The sequence below is a fragment of the Kogia breviceps genome, chromosome 1 (genome assembly GCF_026419965.1).
Source record: "Kogia breviceps isolate mKogBre1 chromosome 1, mKogBre1 haplotype 1, whole genome shotgun sequence".
Classification (NCBI taxonomy): Eukaryota; Metazoa; Chordata; class Mammalia; order Artiodactyla; family Physeteridae; genus Kogia; species Kogia breviceps.
In genome coordinates, this window is record NC_081310.1 from 193,454,285 (window position 1) to 193,465,027 (window position 10,743).

Consider the following 10,743-nt stretch of genomic DNA (forward strand, 5'->3'; position numbering starts at 1 on the left):
ACTCTGGCTTTCATTTAGAGGGTCCCCTCGAGTCTGTCTGTTTATTCTTATTTCCAGGAGGGGAGAGACCACGTGGAAACTTGAAAAACTGCCTGGGTGGGTCCTGAGATCATATCAAGACACATACTTTCTCCAGATACAAAGAAGGACTTTTCTAGGTGGGTGTGGGAACTTCTGCAGGGCTGCAGGGTCTGCTGGCCTAAGTTAATGCCCCTTTTGGAGACACAGTCATCCAGCCGGGGGTCGGCGGGGGGCAGAACAGCACAACGTCTGCCAGAGTAGCCGAGAGCTGGTAAGCTTTAGAGACCAGACAAATGGCTACACTGGGTAGGATTGTTTGGGATTCAGAGCCCAGGGGATGAGCTGGACCAGAGTAACAAGAGTTTGAGTCCTATCTTTGTCCACTTACTGGTTCGACTTGAGCAAGTCACCTTGCCTCTCAGTTTTCTGATCTGTAAAATGAGGATAATAATAGCATCTTCCTCAACGGGTTGTTAGGATTTGTTAATACACAAGAAATGTTTAGAACATTGCCTGGCAGACACTAAAGCACTCAATCAGGATTTGCTACTATTTTGTTATTCATTATTAGTTAATTATCATTAATTATTGTTACCGGCATAGTACCTAGAAAAGAGGAATTCCTCAATAACTGGAGGGTATTATAACATTATTATCATATCATTTCCTTCTAAGAGATGTTCCCCATCCACCCCAGATCCTAGAGGTGTTTAATCCAAGCCTGCAGGTGCGTAATAAAACCATGATCACCTTGTAAGGAGAAAATGCAAAACAACTCCTGGGATTAGAGCTGACATTTAGTAAATGTTCACAACAACTGCTGTGGTGTAGGTGCCATTCTCATCCTGATTTACAGTAAGGTGACTGAGGCTAAGAGGAGTTAAGACACTTGCCCAAAGACACATCACTAGTTGGTATTAAACTGGGCTGGGGACCAAGGAGGTCCGGTTCCACGGCTGTGACATTCAGCCACTCAGCTCCACAGCCCACATCACAGGAAAATACAGCCCAGGCTGAGACGCAAAGGATGAAGCAAGGCGAGGAGGGGAAGACAGATTGGAGCCAGATGAAGCACAAGGCTGGGCCTGTGGAATGTCCCTGCGGCTCACACAGTGACACTGCATTCACCCCGACCAGCTGGGGCCAGAGGCACTCGGGGATGGGGGTGGGGCAGAGTAGGAGCTGACCCCGCAGGGGTGGGGAGGGAGAACGCAGGGACAAAGGAAAGCGAAACTGTTCTTAAAGCCAGAGTTCCTGCCATGATCTATCCTGACTGTGGAGAGACAAGAGGACCCCCCCCCACAAGGCACATTCCACAAGGCTTTGGGGTCATATTTTTAGGGAGTACACTTCTGGAAGCCAAGTTTAAATTGTTCATGTCCCTCACCAATCCTGTCTGTCTCAGCCGAGTTTTATCTTCATACGTTCACCGAAGAAAATGACATCACACAACAATGTGAATGTACTTGACATTACTGAACTGTGCACTTTAAAATGGTTGGGATGGTAAATTTTATGTTATGTATTTTTTTTTTTTTACCATAACTGAAAACGAAACAAAACCAAAAAACCAAAAAACTGACGTGCAGAATAGATTCATTCATTTATTCATTCAGTCATTAAAGGAATAGTTATTGAACACCTACCTGGGTGAATATCTAGGAATGCAATGGCTGGACCACACAGCACGTGTGTACTTAAATTTTTAATAAGTCGCCAAACTGTTTTCCAAGACCGTGGTGCCGTCCTCTTTTTCCTTCGTAGCCCTTATCAATACGTGAAGGTATTGCCCTATCAATTTACTCGTCGCCTTGTTTACTGTCTGTCCCATCTAGACTGCAAGCCCTACGAGGGGCTTGCAGCCTTGACGCTCGCCGGGTGCATCGCAGGTGCTCAGGGAATACGCCAGCTGAACCAGTATGTGTGCACCACCGCCTCCCATCCCGGCACCAGGGAAGAGCTGCCACCCCACGCTCGCCTTGTCCTCAGGGTGCCTCTCATAGTTCGGGCTCTGCCCTGGAAGCCGCTCTGTCAATGTTGTTGGTTATGCAAATGGCCGAGGGAGCAACCACTGCCGTCTCTTCCCCATACTTGCTTGTGTCCTTCAGATACAAGTATTATTTGGGTCCCTGCCCTGCCTCGCCTCCTCCTAGCAGAGTGACCTTAAAGCTCAGGGTGGTGGTGGTGATCGTGTGAGACCGTTTACACAGCGTGCCTGGCACAGCTCCTGGCCCTTTGTAAACGCTCAGTAAGCAAATAGCTGCCCCGCTGCTATGAAAAAACCACAGCATCTTTCAGCGTCTCTCAGGATCTCCTGGCCCCTGATAAATGCCTGCTGAACTGGAGCAGCAGAGAAAGTCCCCTTGGATGGGGAGAAGATGCCCACAGCCCTTTCCTATGAGTAAAGCCTGGGAGACGGACCTCAGTGTTCCGGCTGCTGCCGCCTTCCCAACCTTGACCCACCCAGTGCTGCCACTGTGTATCTGTGTGACCTTGGGTTAGTTGCTTAACCTCTCTGAATTTTCTTCTGCATCTAGAAAATGGGGACAGTGATAATCAGTCCCCAGGCAGCGTGAGGCACGAAGGAGGCACTGACTATGCAAAGGCTTTGAAATCATTTCCAACTGTCCTTTGGTCCACAAGGTACTAGACACCCAACAATTCTGGTGTGATCCGGCCACTTCCTTCCCTGAGCGGGTACATCAAACGGGAAGAAACAGAGCAGAGGAAATAACCAAAACACTGTCTGAAAGTCACAGGCATCTGTGAGGGAGCAGGCCCTCCATAGGAAGCTCATCAGAGAAGGGCCTAGAAGGCAGAGCCGTGGACCCTGGGTGCCACCAGGATTCATGCTGGATCCGGATTCGATCTGGAGACCTTTCCTCCAGTGCCCCTTCTCGGCTTGACCCGAACACGCTGGCTCTGTGTTGCTTGGCCTAAGGTCTGGCAGCGTGGGGGAGAGCCCGGATGGTGTTGGTCAGGGTTGTACCTTGTATCTGAGGATGTGATCTTTTCTCTTTTTTTTTTTTTTTGCCGTACGCGGGCCTCTCACTGTTGTGGCCTCTCCCATTGCGGAGCACAGGCTCCGGACGCGCAGGCTCAGCGGCCATGGCTCATGGGCCCAGCTGCTCCGCGGCACGTGGGATCTTCCCGGACCGGGGCACGAACCCGTGTCCCCTGCATCAACAGGCGGATTCTCAACCACTGCGCCACCAGGGAAGCCCCTTTTCTCTTTCTGAGCAAAGATAGCAGGAAAGGAGGAGAAGAAGTGAAGGAACCGAGTGGAACCCTGTAGGGTTAGAGTCAGGGCATCTCTCTTAGGCTCCCAGATCCTGTGGCGCATTCTCTGGTTGATGCCAAAATTCGGAAAGTATCGAAGATCATTATGACTCGTCAGTAAGATCGTCCGTGTCCACACGTCGTTCACTCAGAGACGGGCAAGGGGTGTGATCCTAGGGAAGCACGTGCCCGGGGGGCATTAGGGTGGGCGATTCGGCTCCTTCCCTCTTCCTGGATTTTCTGGAGCAGCTTGGACGTTGCTGGGAGGTGTGAGACCCCTCTCCAGAGAGGCGTCTGTTTGTGTGACTGGTCCAAAGGTGTGTGTTGGGGGGGGGGGCTGGTTCTGAAATATTTGTCCCGATGGCACAGAATTGGAACTTAAGGCAGCATCCACCGCTAACTTTTATAGGCCACAGTCAGGCTCCTTAAATACTCCTCCTTGAGCCTTAAAACGCAGCCAGTAATTCCTAATGTTCCTAGTGCTTTGCCGCGTCATCAAGGTCCTATGAAAATCACTGCTGGGTGAGCTCCATCCTGGGACGGCCTCACCAAACACTTAGTGATATTACCCTGTCCTTCCAGAGGCCGGTGTGCTCAAGTCAGGCATCAGAGAACCCATCTGAATGCCCTGTGGACCCCTTGGTGAACGTGGAAAAGGCAGAAAGGAAATTGCCTGTGCCCTGCCGTGTCCCAGGAAGCAGTGGTCGTGTTAGACACCAGCCAGAAAGAAAGCGATATAAGTGGATATTGCCCAGGAGAAAGCCAGCCCCCCCCCCCCTCGCTGCACTCTAATTCTCTGTCCTGTGGCATTTCCTTCATCCATACTCCAGCAATCCTCTTTATTTTTATTGAAGTACAGTTGATTTACAATGTTGTGTTAATTTCTGCTGTACAGCAAAGTGATTCAATTATATGTTCAATTATATATATACACGTTCTTTTTCATATTCTTTTCTATTATGGTTTATCACAGAATATTGAGGATAGTTCCCTGTGCTCTGCAGTAGGAGCTTGTTGTTCATCCATCCTATATAGAGTGATTTGCATCTGCGAATCCCAAACTCCCAATCCAGCAATCCTCTTTATGTCACCGTGTGTGTGCATATGTGTGTGTGCGTGCGCGTGTGCGCGCGTGCGCGTGCGTGTGTGTTTGCGCGCACGCCCACGCACGAGTGAGCTCACGGCCGTCACTAAATGTATGTTGACTGCCTCTCGCCTCCCGCTGCCTGTGCCGGTTCTGTCCGGAGTTCAGGCTGCTGCCTCCTCGCCTCTGTCAGGCCTCCCATCTCTCCACATGGGTAGGTTGGAATTCCAAAGGAGGCATCTGAGGGCTCCGGCCGCGCCTTAATGATCGCTCAGAAACCCAGACAAGGCCAGTTATGGCTGCTGAGGCCTGCGGCCCCCAAGATGCCTGTCTGTAGTGGGGTTTATCTTGGTGTTTGCTTTCACCCGCTGCCCGCCGCTGGCTCACCGCCCATGGCCTTCAGTCTCTGCGGCAGGCTCCGTGAGGTCTCAGCCCACTTGCTGGGGGTCAGGAAGGAGCAGGAGGAGAGATAAGAGAAGAATGAGGACGCAGTGGTGGGGCTGGGCAGGGTGCCTCCATGGTTCCACCAGTTGGAGAGGCCCTGGGAGGAATCCCGAACGCTTATCCTCTCGGAGGAGTCCCCCAGGAGGCGGCCCGAAAGTGAGCGCGTGACCTTCGGCTCAGGCAGCGCAGGGCTGGGGCCTGCCGGCAGAGCTCCTGCCCACACCGCCAGATGGCCCTGACAGCAGCCTTGATGGTCCTGGGTGAGCTGCACAGTCCTGTGACGGGCGGAGTGCTGTGGTTGGGGGCAGGGGTGAGGATCGGCGACCCACTCCCAGTAGGCGCTCAGTGAACTGGTGGCCTTTGAGAGGAACGTGGGGTTGGCGGACATAATCAGGCTTCAGACTCAGACTCGGGTAGGGTTCCTGGCACTGCCACTAAGTAACTATATCACTTTGGACAGGTGGCCTTTGTTTCTTAGTGCCTTAGTTTTCCTCCTCTGCAAAATGGGCTCTAACAATTTCCAGCTACACCAGAGGATGGGTGCCCCATGCAGGGGACTCAGCTCAATAAAGAGAGGTCGGGGTTTTGTTTGGATGAATGCATTTCCTCTCTAACCCTGGATTTCACTCTGTGCTGGGCGCTGACACAAGGTCAAGGCTGGGAACACAGCGGGACAGTTCGGAGCCACAATGTGCAGAACTGACTTACCTGCCGTGCTGCACTGACCAATCACCAGTGTGGAAGGAGCCCGGGTGTCCTGAGGCTGGTCCAGTGGCACAGACAGGTGGGTTTCAGGATAAACCATTGTGAGGGGTGTGATGAAGGGAAGGGGCACCTCTGTTAGCCACTTGCTTACGTGGGTCCACTCACACCACCTTACCCTACCCTATGCACCGACCAGAACTTCACGTCCACACACTCCTCCGGGCACACCAAAGCACCCATGCCCACAGACGTGACAGATGGTGGCCGCTGCTGCCACCACAGACAGTGCTACCACACACGCAGGTGTTGTGATCCAGATCTGGGGCTGGGGACCCCAGCTCCGGGAGCCTTCCTGTGATGGTGAGTTTGCTGTGTCAACTTGGCCAGGCTGTCGTACCCAAGGATTTAATCGCGCACTGATCTAGGTGCTGCTGTGAAGGCATTTTGCAGATGTGGTCAACATCGACAAGGAGTTGACTTCAAGTAAAGGAGATGGACCTGCCAGAATGTGGGTGGGCCTCACCCAATCAGGTGAAGGCCTTCAGAGCCAAAAACTGCGGTCTTGGGGAACAAGAAATGTGACCTCAAGTGTACAACATCAACCTCTGCCTGCGCTTCTGGCCTGCTGGCTGGCCCTACAACAGCATGAGCCAATTCCTTAAAATATATCTCTTTATATAAATACATATATAAAGAAGAGATAAATACATAGACACTTAAAGGTACATAAATATATTGGGACTTCCCTGGTGGCGCAGTGGTTAAGGATCCACCTGCCAATGCAGGGGACACGGGTTCGAGCCCTGGGCTGGGAAGATCCCACATGCCGCGGAGCAACTAAGTCCGTGCGCCACAACTACTGAGCCTGCGCTCCAGAGCCACAACTACTGAGCCCGCGTGCCACAACTACTGAAGCCCGTGCGCCTAGAGCCCGTGCTCCGCAACAAGAGAAGCCACCGCAATGAGAGGCCCATGCAGTGCAACGAAGAGTAGCCCCCCCCCTCGCCGCAACTAGAGAGAGCCGTGCGCGGCAACGAAGACCCAGTGCAGCCAAAAATAAATAAATTTTTTTAAAAAGATACACAGATATAAATATTCTATTGGTTCTGTTTCTCTGGAGAACTCTGAGACAGCCCCAATCCAGACACCCGATCCCCTGAGGGGCAGCACCCACGCTGCCAGGAGAAGCATCAACGTGACCGTGGCCTCGGGTTCGACAGGTCTTGACCTGTCACTTCAGATTGCTCTCTCGTTAGCAGAAAGGGGTTTGAGTAGACGTCCCACGACAGAAGGGGTTTTTAGAAGCCCAGCATGCTTTCTGCCACCACTGACCCCGGGGTCAGCCGTATAGACTAGGGGTTGGCAAACTGCAGACCAATGGCAGATCCAGGCCGCTGCCCTTTGGGGTAACTAAAGTTTTGTCGGAATACAGCCGTGCTCATTCATTTGTGCTCATCTGTTTCCGTGTTGTCTATGGGGGCTTTGGCACCACAACGGCCGGGTTGAGCGATTGGGACAGAGAGGGCGCGACTTGCGATGCCTGTATGAAGGGGGGACCTTCTGGGCTTGATTCCTGAGACCCATCCCCAGTGGGAGGCTTGCCAGCTACCCGGGGCCAAAGCAGGGAGGAAAGTGAGTTCTCAGGAAGGTTTGGTGCAGTAGCTCTCAGACCTGGGGGATGAGGGGGGGGGTAGTTATCCAACATGCAGATTCCCAAGCCCACCCCTGGAGATTCTGAGTCAGAGGCCCGGGTAGGCTCAGAAACCTGGGTCTGCTCCCCAGAGGATCCTGATGCTGGTACCCCAGGCCCGTGTTACAGGAAACCCTGGATTAGGGGGCTTTCCTTGTCCAGGCTGTAGGAGCCAGTCCCTCAGTGGTGCCTGGGCAGGGAGACCCCCACAGGTACACTAGGCTTTAAGGGCTTCCCACACCCGTGGTTACCCCGGCCCCCAGGAGAGTCTGGACCCTACCTTGGCTTTAGGAGGAAGAGCTGCTGAGAGCCATGACATAGCCTTGCTCTGATTAGATTGGCTTAGGGGGTCTGGTCTGCAGAGCTGGGTGGTGCTGGCTGGAGCTGCTGGCTGGAGATAAGGGACGTCTTCCCTGGGGCTGCCCGTCGCCAGTTCACACCCTTTCCCAAGATGGCATCGGAGCCCGCCCAGGCCTGGCCTCAGGCGGTGGTGCTTTGTTCTTCCGCGTTCTGCCCAAGATGGCATCTGCTCGTCTCTGCACTCTGCCTGGCATGAGCCTGTGGCCAGCCTTGTAATCTCTTTGGGACCTTAGCTGCCCCAACTCTAACATGGGAGAGAAAAATATGAAACTCCCACCCAAGAGGTCTGGTTGAAGGACCATGATGCAGTCCAGGTGAGGGCAGAGACCCTGTCTGCCCGTGTACCGCTTAGCCCTGAGCAAATGCTCAATCCGAGGTGTGGAGTGAATGAGTAAGTAGCTGGAGAAAGGCCAGGCTCAGAGTCCCCTCCAAACACCGTGACGGTGCTGGCTGCCTGCACGTCTCTGGAGGGGCAGAGAGACAACACGGCAGCTTATTAACCATCATCTCTTTATTTACAGCTCGAGAGAGCGCATGCAACACGCCGTCACAGGGCTACCGGGGCGTAGCACCTCCCCCCTCCCCTGCTGCCCCAACACCTTGAAGAGGAACGACAGCCCCCCCAGGGAAGTCCCCAAGAGTCAGAAAACCCAACGACTGAGGCCCCAGGCCCAGGTGCTTCAGTGCATGTCCTCTAAAAATAAAGGCCAGTTCCAGCCCGGGGGGCCGGGCCTCAGAGCCTGCGAGGTGGTCATTGCTGGTTGTTAACTAGGCAAACTGGATCTCAGATTTGCCATCTCACACCTGAATGCAAACGCCCCCAAATGATCCAAATGTTCCTGACCGTCTGACAGTCCCGTCTCCCCGCTCTGCATCCTAGGCCCGCGTCTCTGAATCTCTATCGTGCACAAGCACGGCCTGGAGAACGTGTGGTTCAGCAGGTCCCGGCGGGACCGGGATCCCACGTTTCTGCCAAGCTCCCAGGTCTTTGTTCCTTTTCCCGCAAGAATGTGGAATGGACACCGACAGTGGGGAATTTTGTATCCTATTACAAGTTAATCACCAAAGGGATGTTGCCTATAAGCTCAAAGTGTACACAATGGCCCATCTCTGGGAACCCTGCTTCCCAGATAATGAGCGTCCAGCTAAAATACCTTTGTTTAGCTCACAAGAAACATTCTGACCAGGCCCGCCTGTGAATGACAGCAGGGAGGAAGAAATTAACACATCCCTTCTGGAGGCTGATGGGAGCCAGGAAGTGTTTGACTTTACTCGCTCCCCTTTTAGTATAAAAGGAGCCTGAATTCTAACCCTGGCAAGATGGTTCTTCGGGGCACGCGCTCACCATCTTCTTGGTTTGCTGGCTTTCCGATTAAAGTCATCAGTCCTTGCCCCAGCAACAGCAATAACAACAAAATAGGATGGAGTGACCAGAACGCCTCCTGCATCCAGAAGAGGCTGCTTATCCTCCATCAGACCACCTGGGTCCTGACTTAGGATTCAGAAAATACACTCCCTGCAATGGAAGCCCCTGGCTCTTCAGATGGGCAAATCCTGTCACCCCTCCCCAGCACACACCCTCTTGTCTCCCATAGGAGTGAAGGTCACCTTGAAGGTCATGGTGCACCTTTCAACCCCATGAAACCCCCAATGAGTAGCCTAAATGGTTTGCTCTTCCGGCCCCTTCCCGCGGTCTCCTCCAGCATGTATTTTCTCCTGCTGTTCCGTTGTTTTATAAACATGTTCCTTGCAGGTTGCATATATGTTCGCTGTCTCTCCAGCTGCGAAGCGGATCCCCTTCCAGGGAGCCGATGCCCACCACCTTGACATCAGATTTTATTGGATGTGTTGAATATGGCTTGAAGTAAGCGTCCACTTGCAGCTTCTCAGTGGTGGAAGGGATCGTGGCTTTGGGAGGTGACTTGTGGCTCCATGACTCCACAAGGGGCAGGTAAAGCTGTCACGTTCCCGTGTGGCGTGGCTTTCATGTCCTCTGACCCTTCACTCATTCCCAGCAGGCTCAGGAGCCCCTCTTGGCATCGCCGGACAAATCCCAGAAAGGCAGCCCCATGGGAACGGTGGGTATCTCTGGGGAGTGGCTGACTCCCACAGGAGGAATGCAGGGGGTCACAGGTGACCGTCCCTGCAGCTATTGGTTTCCACTTGGCCTCCTGCTTGGCTCTTCCCGGCCCCGGGGTGGGGTGGGTATTTTTAGAAAGTCCTGATCTTGTTATTATTGCAAAGCCACCGACACCTGCAGCTCTACCTCAGTGGCCAGAATCTGTACATGCTGCCTCGGGCTGAGTCCAGAGCAGTTTTCCAAACCTCTCTGACCCAGAACCCCATCCCCTCTCTCCTAATGGAGCATCTCACGGCCCCCGTGTTCCAGGGGACACGCCTTGGGAAAGGAGGCTGAATGGTGATATCTGAGTACGTGACGGATCGTTATCTCAAAAAACAGAACACCTACTAAAATCATCCTAAAAATAAATTAGCTAACGCTGAGGGCGTATTATGTGCCGGGCACCGTTCGAGGCATGTTACGAGGATTTGTGTTTACATCTCACAGCACCCCATGAAGGAAAATTTATTATCCCTATTTTACAGATAAAGAAATCAAGGCACAGAGATCTTAACTAAGTTTCCTAAGGTCACCGAGGCGGTGAGCGGTGTGGTAGGCCATTCGTCGGCAGCTGTACCCGCGCAGTCAGCAGGGCGAGGGAAGGGTCTCAGGGCCCAGTGTACATCAGAGTCACCTGGACGCTTTGCGAACGCACGAAGCCCAGAGACAACCCAGACCAACTAAACCAGCATCTTCGCAGGTGGGCCGGGGCATCAGTACCTTTGAAAGTTCCCCAGACTGTTCTAACGTGTAGCCAAGGTTGAGAGCAGCAGATTAGAGCAGAGATCTGCAAACTGTGGCCCGGGGGCCACATCCAACCCACGGCCTGTTTTTGTGTAGTCTGCAGGTTAAGAGAGGTTTTTACATTTAAAAATGCATTTTAGAGCTTCCCTGGTGGCGCAGTGGTTGAGAATCCGCCTGCCGATGCAGGGGACACGGGTTCGTGCCTCGGTCTGGGAAGATCCCACATGCCGCGGAGTGGCTGGGCCCGTGAGCCATGGCCGCTGAGCCTGAGCGTCCGGAGCCTGTGCTCCGCAA